Here is a 9,764-nt window from a genome sequence, read left to right on the forward strand (position 1 = left end):
TGGGGAACCAATGTAGGACCAATCCAGGCCCCCAGAATATGGGTGTCAGTTGGGGGGCCTGGGTAGACTTGGGGGCCTCTGGTAGTGGATGAGTATTTATCCCATTCATATCCCTATATGAATGGACTTTGGGAGCCCAGTCCCCATAGAGGGATACTTTCTCAGCCTAGATACACAGGGGAAGGCCTAGGCCCTGCCCCAAATGATGTGACAGGCTTTGATGATCCCCAAAGGGATGCCTCACCCCTCCCTGAGGAGTGGATGGGGGGTTAGAGGGGGAATGGGAGGGCAGGAGGGAGAGGGAACTTGGAATGTTATGTGAAGTAAGATTGTTTTTAATTTAAATAAAAATTAAAAAGATTGTGTGACCTCAAAAGTAAAAAAAAAAAAAGATTATGTGACCTCACTTAGTGTTTCACATCTAAATCCACCTATTTTCCTACAAAATTTGTGATTACATGCTTGTTTCTTTAAGTTGATTTTTATTTTATGGGTATGAGTGTTTTGCTTGTATTTTTATCATTCTTAAAAAAATTAAAACAATCTTTTCTCATTTTACATACCAATCCCAGTTCCCACTCCCTCCCCTCCTCCTGGTCTTCCCACCTTCACCCTGCTTCACCCCCATCCACTACTCAGAGAGGGTAAAGCTTCCTATGGGAAGTCAAGAAAGTCTGGCACATCTCTTTGAAGCAGTACCAAGGCCTTTCCCCCTATATCTAGGCTGAGCAAGGTATCTCTCCAAAGAGAATGGGCTCCAAAAAGTCAGTTCAAGCACTAGGGATAAATCCTGGTCCCACTACCAGCATCCCCACAGACTCCCCAAGCCATACAACTGTCAGCCACATTCAGAGGGTCTAGTTTGGTCCTGTGCAGGTTCCCCCACTGCTAGTCCAGAGTCTGTGAGCTCCCCCTATCTCAGGTAAGCTAAACATTTATGTGTGTATCCCAACAGTGGTCTTGCCCCCTTTGCTTCTTTAGAACTGAATAGAATACATGAATATATATATATATATATATATTATATATATTATATATATGTATGTATGTAAATGAAATTTGGTGTATTTGTTATGTGTGTGTGCCTTTAGAACTGAATAGAATACATGAATATATATATATATATATATATATATATATATATATATATAAATTGGTGTATTTGTTATGTGTGTGTGTGTGTGCACCTAATTTTTATTATTCATTCATCTTTTGATGGACAATTAGGTTGATTCTTTGCTATAGAAAATAAAATCTCAACAAACATGTAGGTCCAAATATTTCTGTGGTAGGGTATGGAGTTCTCTGAGTGTATGTTTAGGAGTAAAATATCTGGGTCATATGGTAGTTCTATTTTTAGGTTTTTTGAAAAATCTCCAAATTGGTTACCACAATGGCTTTATTAATTTGTGTTCCTACAACTAGTGAATAAGGATCCCTTTCTTACCACATTCTAACATTTGTTTTCTTAGTTATTCATAATAGCTGTGAGGTAGGATCTCAAAGTAGATTTTTTTTTTAAATAAAACAAAGAATTTAATTTGGGCTTATTGTTTCAGAGGGTTAGAATACATAATGAAGCAAAGGAACAGCTGAGAGCTTACATTTTGATCTGAAAGTAGGAAGAGCACTGACAGTCTTTTAAAACATCAAACCAGACCACAGTGACATTATCTCCTGCACCCAGGCCACATCTCCTAATCCTTCCCAGTTTCACCAACTGATGAACAAGTCTTCAAATGTATGAGTTCATGGGAGGTCATTCTATTTGAACCACCACAATCAGTTAATTCTTTTTTGTGAGGTTCAGCTTTTAAATACCTCTGGAACAAAATAGTCAAATCACTAAGCACTAATTAAAACCACTTAGAAATATAAACTTTTACAGAGTGCACTGTTCTCATAATTTTGACAGATGAACTTGTACCACTCCTTCTAGAGTAACAGAAACTTAATAATTTGAACAGCCATTTGGAAAAGTCTTCCAAGACACATCGTTTTATCCAACTCCTTTTTAAAAATATTCCATTTATTTATTTCCTATATATGTGAGAGAATACATCACCAGTGCAGGACAGCTGTGGGAGCTGGTTTACTCTTTTTACAAGCAGATCCTGGAGTTCAAACTCAGGTCATCAGGTCTGTTAGCAAATGGTTTTACCCCACCTCACCAGCCCTTTCCAACTGTTTCATACTCCTTAAAAATTAGATTTTATTTTATGAATCTGCTTTTCTTTTCTTTTCTTTTCTTTTCTTTTCTTTTCTTTTCTTTTCTTTTCTTTTCTTTTCTTTTTTGTAGCAAACCCAGGAACTTCAACTACTTCAGCAGCCCTTATCTTTTCACTCTGATTTTTTTCTGAAGGTGACATCTCTTTATTGTCTCAGTCCAGACCTGGCCCAGCAGTGCCCCCCTCAGGAGTCTCTGCTCCAGGGGAGATCCTGGTGGTGGTTTCTGGACAGTCTGTGTGAGGGGGGTATCAGCAGAGGCCACAGGTACTTTGTGGCTGTGTGACACAGCACTGGGCCCCTTGCTGACAGGTAACCTCCTTAAATAGTTTGCAAGGAAATGTCTTAAGGCAGATGCCCATGGGGGCTAGGTCCTCACCTGGCTCCTTCCACTTATTCTGTAGCAGCCTCTGCCTCTCCTCTACACCTTTACATGCTGCCTTGCCACAGTTGGCTTCTGGCCTGGCCTGGAAGTCCTTGCTGGCAGGAACTAGGGTTAGAGTCTTCCTGGATATTGAAGTTGGCCTTCAGCATGGGCTTCCTGGTGAGAATTCAGATTGCTGGACTCTGTTCTGACAGTCACTTCCCAGCATGACGTCCCAGAGACTGCATTCTTATGGCATGGAGAGAGAGACTCAGAAGCCAACGTGAAGGAAAGTGGACAGAAGGTGGTGTGTGTTGTGGTGGATAGTGCTGCTCAGCTGGCCCAGTGTGTAGTAGAAAGGGGCATCAGGAAGTTAAACACTCACTAACAACATCAGTAACAACACTCAAAACACCTCCAATCTGCTTGGTGGTGTGAATGCAGCCAGGATTACTGGTCACAGCCTAGGTCATGGGTGGGCTCTAACTACATGGGGTCTCCAAGCCAGTGTCGCTGTCCACAGTGTTCACACTCAGGTCACTGGAGGACCACAGGCCCAGAAAACTTTGACCTTGCCACCTGGGACTCCCGACACTTTGCCAAGGCTCTGCAGCCCATATACTGGAACACCAGGGCCTGCTTGCTGAGGACTTAACCTTGGCTGGCCTGTGGAAAAAAAAAATCAGACACAGAAGTCAATGTTGATGCTGGGCAGAGGCACCATGAAACACCAGTAGCAGCTGGCTTGCAAATGCATGCTATGCAGCACAATTCTCAGGGCCATTTCATTGCAGGCCCAGCTCTTGAGGGCCATGCCCATACTTGCTGTAGCTTATCTCTCTGCTGTTCCCTGTCAATACTGCCATGTCCATGCAGGTGATACACAGAAGCCCTCCATCATGCACAGCCTGCACTGCTTCATCCAAGAAGGGGGTGGGGCTGCCAGAAGGGTCCAGATAAATGATATCAAAACACTCAGATGCGTGTTGATGTTGGTATACCAGCATCTGAGCATCTGCCAGGTTGGGCTATACAAGAGCCACACCTGAGCTGCACATTTTGATGTATAAGCTCTACAGCCAGGCAGAAAAATCAATGGCAACCACACTGGAGACCAGGAACCTCTATGGAAACACAGACCAGAAGCTGCCAGGCCTTCCAGCATTCGTAGACCTTCCTCACAGATCCCACCAACTGCAGTTGTCAGAGGCTGCTCTCCTGGGTCAGGGTTTCATTTTCTTTCTTTTCAGCCTTTTCCTCCTTTTTCTCAGACATGTTCTCAGCCACTGTTTGCAAGTCCTTTTCTCCTGGGACCTTGATCTGGATTTCCTTTGGCCTGCAGCTTGGCCTGATCCACCTCCCAGTGTACCCGTTCCATCTCGAAACGAGCCCACTTGTGCTGGATGTAGTGCAGAATCCCCAGGAGAGTGTACTGCTGCGGCCGGGACAGCTCGGGGCCTGCTGGGGGAACCACCACCTCAGCGGCCACTGCCAGACACCCGCCACCCGGCCCTCAAAGTAGTTTTAATTTGTATTTCCCTGGTTGGTGATATTGAACACTTAAAAAAGTATTTGCCAGTTGTCTTCTTTCTTTCCTTTCTTCCTTCCTTCCTTCCTTCCTTCCTTCCTTCCTTCCTTCCTTCCTTCCTTCCTTCCTTCCTTCGTCTAACTATTCAGTTGATTTGCTTATTTGTTGATTGTCAGTTTTATTTACTTGGTATTTAAATTAAACAATTCTTTGTAAATTCTGAGTATTAGCCTCTTGTCACAAGTATAGCTGGTAAAAATATTCTCTCATTGCTCTGTTGACTTATAACAATAGTGTGTTCTCACAGAAATTAGGATAAATATTCCATTAAAAATACTCCCCAGTTAAGTGTTTAGTAATATATCCAACCAAAGAAGTGAAAGATATTTTCCACAAAACTTTGAGAGAGGAATCACAGAAGATACTAGATGTTGGAAAGATGTAACATGTTTCTGGATTGGCATAATTAATTTTGTAAAAATGGCTACACTACAAAAATTTAATATACAGATTTAATGCTATGCCTATAAAAAGTCTCACATCATATTTCATGGGCTTAGAAAAAAATAAAGGAATTCACATGGAACCACAAAAGACCATGGGTAGGCAAAGCAATCCAAATGCTAGGTATTACAATATCCAACTTCAAATTATACTACAGAGCTATGGTGATAAATACAATATGGAGCTGCCACAAAAATAGGTAGACCAATGGAGTACAGTATGTAGGAATAAATGACAATGCTATGTTCACTCAATCTTTGTTTTATAGAAGAGGCAAAAACATAAATTGGTTTGGTGATGGCCAAAGTGGATTTATTTATACATGCAGAAGAATGAAATTATATTCTTATCTTCGAACAAAAGTCAATTAAAAATGCATCAAAGACCTTAATTTAAAATCCAAGACACTGAAAGTTTCAGAAGAAAACACAGAGTAGCCTTCAAGATATTGAGGCAGGGAAAACATTTTGAATAGAACAATTATGTAGGAAGTAACCCCAAGTATCCACAGATGGAACAACATGAAAATAAAAGAAAACTTCTCGTTACTAAGCATTAAACATGGTGAGGTTGGAGAATTCAATACATGCTATTTAAAGAAGAAACAATGATTTGAAGCACAATGTTTATTTTTCTTTGCCAGACAATTTTGAAAACTGGTAATGTTATTTATTCCACTTTAGATAGAATTGACATTAATAATTGAAATACAAGAATTGTAATTTGTTTTGAATATAAAGTAGAGATATCAAACTGTTCAATGTTTAATAGTACTCTGCAGATTTTATGATAAGGGTTTAGCTTCAATATTGTCTAAGTGCCATGCATGGGTCGTTACATAATAATTTTCAGTGTTGGCTTCTTGTTTTTGAAAGTCGTCTATTGATATTTCATACCTTATTCTGAGGATCAAACAAGATTATGAATATATGAGCACCCTGACTAATAGAGAAATCTAAAATGGCTGAAAGACACATAAGAAAGTGTTCAACATCCTTAAGCATCAGGGAAATGCAAATCAAAACAACTCTGAGATACCATCTTACTCCTGTTAGAATGACTAAAATAAAAAACACCAATGACAGTTTATGCTGGAGAGGATGTGGAGAAAGGGAACACTTCTCCACTGCTGGTGGGAGTGCCAACTTGTACAGCCACTTTGGAAATCAGTATGGCGACTCCTCAAGAAAATGGGAATCAGTCTACCACAAGATCCAGCAATTCCACTCTTAGGCATATACCCAAAAGAAGCACATTCATACAACAAGGACATCTGTTCAACGATGTTCATAGCAGCACTATTTGTAATAGCCAGAAACTGGAAGCAGCCTAGCTGACCCTCAACCAAAGAATGGATGGAGAAAATGTGGTACATTTACACAATGGAGTACTACTCAGTGAAAAAAACAATGGAATCTCAAAATTTGCAGAAAAATGGATGGAACTAGAAGAAACCATTCTGAGCAGGGTAACCCAATCACAGAAAGACAAACATGGTATGTACTCACTCATATGTGGATTTTACACATAGAGTAAAAGATTACCAGCCTACAATCCACACTGCCAGAGAAGCTAGTAAACAAGGAGGACCCCTGGAGAAGGAGAAAGGTTCAAGGTCCCCTGAACAAATTGGGAGCATGGGAAGAGGGGGGAGGGAGCTAAGAGAATGAAGAGCTAGGAGCTAGGAGAAGAGGAGGGATGCAGAAAGGTTGAGTCAGGCAAAGAATAGAGGATAACAAGAATGGAGATACCATAATAGAGGGAGAAATTTTAGGTTTACAGAGAAATCAGGCACTAGGGAAGTGTCTGGAGATCTACAAGGATGACACCAGCTAACAATCTAAGCAACAGAGGAGAGGCAACCTTAAATGTGCTTCCCGGATAATGAGATTGATGACTGACTTGTGTGCCACCTGATAGCTCTCATCCAGCAGAGGCAGACACCCCAACTAATCACCGAGCTGAAGTGGAATCCAGATGCAGAGAAGGATGAGTGAAGAGCTCAGGGGTCCAGACCAGGCTGGCGAAACCCACAGAAACAGCTGACCTGAACATCAGGGAATTCTTGCCCCCCCTCAGACTGATAGTTGGGATACCAGCATGGGACTGATCCAGACCCCACGAACGTGGGTTTCAGTGAGGAAACCTCAGAAATCTACGGGACCTCCTGTGGTGGTTCAATACTTATCCCTAGCATAGGTGTGGACTTTGGGAGCCCATTCCACATAGAGGAGTACCTCCTGAGCCAAGACACACGGTGGTGGGCCTACGCCCTATCCCAAAGGATATGATAGACTCTGATGACACCCTATGGAGCACCTCACCATCCAGGGGGAGCAGAAAGGATATGTGATAGGTAGGGTTTTAGATGGGGGGTAGTAGGGGAGGAGGGGGATGGAGAAGGGAACTGGGATTGTCATGTAAAACAATCTTGTTTCTAATTCAAATAAAAAAATCTGGAAAAAATATAAAATAAAAAAATCCTTAACATTAGTATTTTATTTATAAGATGTAAAAAGCACTTTATCATTTATCAATTATAAGTAGATATAAACACATATGCAAACACACATATATGTGATTGTTGTGGTGGGATTCCCCTCTTAGAATTTTAGATGAACAAAAGAATGTTAATTATGACAGATACAGTTCATTCCTTGTAGATGCCATCATGGTGGTGATGGATTAATCTTCCAAATTTAAAGTCCCTCTTAAAGATGCTTGCAATATTTTGTAGTGTTTATGCAAGAAAGGCTGCATTCCTATATATATATATATATATATATATATATATATATATATATGCACATATATATGCATATATATAATGCTTTATTTTTAAAGAACATCTTTTATTTATCATTTGAAAACTTCATACATGTATGCAATGTATTTTGATCTTATCTATCCACAATGATCTCTGTCTAACTTCTCCAGGACACACCAATTTGTCTTTCTTCCAACTTCATTTTCTCTTTATTATTCTTGTGACTAGTAATAGCTAATTGAGTCAAATTGTTGCTGACCATGAAAACATTATTATGGAGCCACCAATTAGGGCACAGATAACTTACAGAGCTACATCCCCAAAGAAAAAGTGACTTTTGTTGCCTCAGAAGCCATCACCTGCCAGTAGGCCCTCACCAATGGGTGTGGTCTAGAACTCTCCTCTTCTTTTCATGCTAGAATTTTGAGTGACTAGATTTTGTGTATGTCTTATGTAGGTTATAATGGTTGTTGTGAGTTGATGTGTACAACAAACATGTCATGTCTAGAAGACATTAATTTGAGGCATTCCTACCTGTCATCCAGTTCTTGCCCCCACTTCTTAGCCACCCATTCTTCTTAAATTAAAAAGTTTATTAATATGTGTGGGTGTTTTTCAGGAAGGTATATCTGTGTACCACTTGTATATCTGGTGCCCTCAGAGACTGGAAGGGGGCACCACACCCCTTGGAACTGGAGTTACAGTTGATTGTGAGCTGCCATGAATCAAAGCTGGGTTTTTCAGAAGAGCCGCCAGTTCTCTTAACCACTGAGCCATCTTTCCTGTCCCTCCACCCACCCCCATGATGTTTTCTAAGTCTTGTAGTGAAGGATGCTGATATTGATGACCTGTCTGTGGCTGAGCACAAATAATCACTATGCTCTGCCCTTATTCAAGTTATGACTCTCTACTTCAATGAATTCCCACTTAGAAAGGAAGCTTCTCTGAGCAAGGTTAGGAAAAGCAAAGATGTATGAGTCTAAACATAAACATCAAAAATAGTCTGATAGTATGGCGTCTTCCAAGTGGTGGGTTTTTCTCAAGTTTATAGTACTAGATAGGAAATCCCTCCCTTGGAGTACGAAGCAGGGGTTATCCCATGGCTCTCAAACCACTCTAGCATCAATTGTAACCTCTTTACTGATGGTGGACAATTAAGAGCAATGGTGATAGTCTGTGTTATTTTAGGTGCCTCCCTGACCCATAGGCATAGGGATTCATAGGAAAGTATACTCTTCCTGGCATTTAGGTTTTCATTAAGTAACACATGTCTTCTGAAAGCAATACTGTCCATCCACACAGGCTAACCAAAAATTCATAAATAAGTCTTATAGGAACCCAGTAGTCTGTAAACTTATCTAATAGAAAAAAAGTGATTGGTGGTAATTATATGTCATTATTTATATGAAAAGTTTTATTACTTTGAAAGCAAATGTTGAGTATTGTTATTATTGGACATTTCTATTCCTTAACCCATAATTTATTTTTATGTTCATAATACTGTGTTTTGCTTTAGAAATATGTGGTTTTGAATATTTGTTCTAAATAATCTAATAATTCACAAGTTAAAACATAAAAAAGGCATATAGCAAAGTATCATGAAAACTATCACTTCAGTTCTGCTCTGTGTCTTGAGACCAATATCAGTTGCTTATGTGTCCTTATGCAGCTACTTAATAAAAGCAAAGGATTTATCTCCCTGCCTCTACTTTTTCCCCTGACTTTTTTGCATTTTTTATTACATTATTTTTTACATTCCAATCCCAGTCCCCCCTCCTTCCACTCCCTCCACTCCTTCCTCCTCCCATCTGCTCCATGGAGAGGGTAAGGCCTCCATTAGGATGTCTGCTAAGTCTGTCCTTTTATCTAATTGAGGCAGGACCAAGGCACCTCTCCACTCCCACACCCCTGTGTCTAGGCTGGGCAAGGTATCTCTCTATATACAATGGGATCCACTAAGTCAGTTTGTTCATTAGTGTTAGATCTTGGACTCACTGCCAGTGGCCTCATATACTGTCCCAGTCACACCATTGTCTCCTATAGTAGGGGAGCCTAGTTCAGTCTTTTGCAGGTTCCCCATTTGTCAGACCTGAGTCAGTGATCTCTCACTAGCTTGAGCCAGCTGATTCTATGAGTTTCCCATCATGGACTTGAATCCTTTGTTCATATTATCACTCCTTCCTCACTTCAGTTGTACTCCAGGAGCTTTGTCCATTGGTTAGTTGTGGATTTCTGCATCTGCTCCCATCTGTTTCTGGAAGAGGGTTCAAGCTTTTCTAGGGTTATGGATTATAGGTCGGGTATCTTTTGCTTTATGTGTGGTATCCACTTATGAGTGAGTACACACTATATTTGTCTTTCTGGTTTTGGGTTAC

At 40.5% G+C, this 9,764-nt stretch overlaps 1 pseudogene; it reads right to left on the reverse strand.

The window, feature by feature from the left end:
• Positions 1–2,381: 2,381 nt before the first annotated feature.
• LOC100767486 lies at positions 2,382–8,166 on the reverse strand (annotated as a pseudogene).
• Between the last annotated feature and the right edge of the window lie 1,598 nt (positions 8,167–9,764).

Source organism: Cricetulus griseus, chromosome 2 (assembly GCF_003668045.3).
Source record: "Cricetulus griseus strain 17A/GY chromosome 2, alternate assembly CriGri-PICRH-1.0, whole genome shotgun sequence".
In the NCBI taxonomy this organism is placed as follows: domain Eukaryota; kingdom Metazoa; phylum Chordata; class Mammalia; order Rodentia; family Cricetidae; genus Cricetulus; species Cricetulus griseus.